The following is a 3,359-nucleotide window of genomic DNA, read 5'->3' on the forward strand; positions in this document are numbered from 1 at the left end:
AGGAACATTTTAGGCTATGTAGTTAAGATGGTCCTTCAAGCCACTTAGATTCTTGCATCCATTTTATTTTGCTGGTTATAATCAGGAGATGATACATTTATCATGAGGCATATATTTTGATGTGATCATCTGAATATGTTCTGCCTTCTTTAAAAACAGTGCTTTAGATGTTAACAAAGAGAAAAGAAACTAGCGTTTGTTGAGTATGTACTATATTAGAATTACTTTACACATATTAACTTCAATAATCCTCTCAATGAGTCTGAAAAATAGGTACTTTTAAATATTATTTAATAGATTATTCAATTCATGCCCAGACAGGTTAAATGGTTTATGCAAGGCCATATAGGTTAGAATTGGGGGAGCTGATACTTAGTTCAAACTGTTTGACTCTAGATTCCATAAGCAGTTATAGCAATATATCTACTCTGACATATTTTCTCTGTGCTGGTTGTCATCAACCATATATCTCTAGAAAAATTCTGCATTTTTCATTATTTTAGCATCTGACTTAAAGTTTTACTTCTACTCCATAATAATAATACCCAACAATGGCTAAATAGTGTAATGATGAATAGTACAGACTTTGGAACCAGGACTCTCTGCATTCAGACTCCAGCTTTGCTATTTATTCATTGTATAACTTTGGGCAAATTATTTAATTTCTCTTTGCCTGAGTTTCCTCATTCAGTAATAATTGTAGTTACCTCAAAGGCTTGCTATGAGAACTAAATGAGTTAATATTTGGAAGGATCTTGGAATAGTGGCTTGCACATTGTGAATACTATACATATGATTGAAATTTGGGGGGGGGTAAAAAAATTTTCTTTAATGGTTGTAGAATATTCTTTCATTTGGATGTGATATTTTAATCTCTCCTTAGATGTTGGACATGAAGTTGATTTCAGGATTTTGTGTTAGCACATATTGTTACAATAAACATCTCTGTCTGCATTTTGAGTTTTTTCTCAGGCTATATTTCTGGGCTTAGAATTACTGTATCAAATGACCAAACACTTTAAAACTTCCTTAAATATACATATCAGCTAATATTTTCAAAGAAACTTATAAAAAATTATAAGCAAAAGTCACAGATAAAAATGTAAAAAGAAATCAATCAAGCTCCCAAGATGTAGGTTTTTTTAAAAAAAATAATGGGATTTTCATTTTGAGATAATTGTAGATTCACATGAATCGCTAAGAAATAGTACAGGTATCCTGTGTACAATTTGCTCAATTTCTCCCAATGGTGACATTTTATAAAACCATTTTACATTATTTCAACCAGGATATTTCATTGATGCAGTCAAGGAAAAGAACATTTTTATCACCACAAGAATCCCTCATGGTGTCCTCTCTTGGCAACAACTAACCTGTTCATCATGTCCATAATTCTGTTATTTCAAGAATGTTATATAAATAAAATCACAAAATCTGTGGTTTAGGATTGCTCTTTTTTTTTTTCTCACCTAGCTTAATTCCCTGGAGATTCATCTGAGCCAAGTGTGTCAATAGTTTGTCCTTTTCATCGTTGAGTCGTATTCCATGGTATGGATGTACCACATTTGAACAGTGATTATCTGGTGAAAGACATCTGAGTTGTTTCTAGTTTTTGGTCAATATGAATAAAGCTGTTATGACTATTTGTACATAGATGTTGATGTAAACATAAATTTTAATGATCTGGGAGAAATGTCCAGGAGTGTTAATGCTGGGTTGTATGGTAGTCACATTTGTGTTTTGTGTAGAGCTGTCAAATTGTTTTCCAGAGTTTTATTTTTCATTCTCAGCAGCAATCTGAGATGATCCAGTTTTTTGCATTCTTGACAGAATTTGGCGCTCCTATTGCTTTTCATTTTAGCCACTTTGAAAGGTGTGTGGTGATTTATCATTGGAGTTTTAATTTGCATTCCCCTGATGGATAATGCTGTTGAACATCTTTTCATGTGCTTACTTGCCATCTGTATATTCTCTTTGGTGACATGTTATTAATGCTTTTTTCTCATTTCCTAATTAGATTGTTTGTTTTTTAATGTTGAGTTTTTATATATTCTAGATTCTAGTCCTTTTGTTGACTATGTGGTTTGCATGTATTTTTTTCTAGTTTGTGGCTTATCTTTTCATCCTTTTAAGATCTTTTGCATAGCAAAATTGAAAGTTTTGGATGAGGTCTAATTTATCAGTTTTTCCTTTTATAGATTATGCTTTTGTAGAATTCTTTATTTAGTCCTACACCCCCCAATTTTTCTCCAGTTTTTTTCTAAAAATTATAGTTCACATATATTTTTTTTCTATGAGGGGTCTTCTGATAAAGACCAGAAACCTACTAGACCAATTCTAGAAGAGCTATGACACTTAATTTTGAATTGTACATTTAGTCTGTGATTCATTTTGAGATGAGTTTTTATAAAGGCATCCCTGGTGGCTCAGTGGTAAAGAATCTGACTGCCAATGCAGGAGACCTGGGTTCAATCCCTGGTTTGGGAAGACCCCCTGGAGAAGGAAATGGCAATCCACTCCAGTATTCTTGCCTGGAGAATTCCATGGAGAGAGGAGCCTGGTGGTATACACTCCATAGGGTAGTGAAGACTTGGACACCACTGAGAGACTGCAAGAGGCTAAGGCCAGGCTCTTCCTTTTTTGTTCTGTTTTATTTTGTTTTTTGGCTTCTGATGTCTCATTGCTTCAGTAATATCTGCTGTAACGGCTGTCCTGCCTGCATTGAATTGCTCTTTCACTTTAATGAAAAAAATCAGTTGGACATATTTGTGTGGGCCTATTTATGGGTTCTGTATTCTATTCCACTGATCTATACATTTATCCCTCTTACAATACCACACCATCTTGATTCTTGTGAAAGTGAAAATGTTAGTCACTCAGTCGTGTCCATTTCTTTGTGACCCCATGGACTGTAGCCTGTCAGGTTCCTCTGTCTATGCAATTCTCCAGGCAAGAATGCTGGAGTGAATAGCCATTCCATTCTCCAGGGGATCTTCCCGACCCAAGGATCGAACCCTGATCTCCTGCATTGCAGGCAGATTCTTTACCGTCTGAGCAACCAGGGAAGTTCAAAGTACAGATAATCATCCTCGTTATGGCAAAGACACTCTGCCTAGGCCCCAGCAAGATTTGAACTTGTGACCCCTGGTTTATAAGGCCAGCACTCTAACCCCCAAGCTATGGAGCCAAGTCATATATCTCTTTAATATCTTTAATATTTGATATCTTTAATATCAAGTAGAATGATTCCTACCACTTTATTTTTCAAAATTGTTTTTAGCTATTCTAGTTACTTTGCCTTTTCATACATATTCATTTTAGAATAATGCTGTTTGAATCTACAAAAACTCTTGCTGGGG

At 34.7% G+C, this 3,359-nt stretch overlaps 1 non-coding gene across 1 annotated transcript; it reads right to left on the bottom strand.

The window, feature by feature from the left end:
• Positions 1 to 2,296: 2,296 nt before the first annotated feature.
• LOC122444436 lies at positions 2,297 to 2,357 on the bottom strand. Its single transcript, XR_006270270.1, has one exon. It is a non-coding gene; the product is annotated as a U7 small nuclear RNA (small nuclear RNA).
• Positions 2,358 to 3,359: the final 1,002 nt, after the last annotated feature.

This window comes from Cervus canadensis, chromosome 6 (assembly GCF_019320065.1).
Source record: "Cervus canadensis isolate Bull #8, Minnesota chromosome 6, ASM1932006v1, whole genome shotgun sequence".
Classification (NCBI taxonomy): Eukaryota; Metazoa; Chordata; class Mammalia; order Artiodactyla; family Cervidae; genus Cervus; species Cervus canadensis.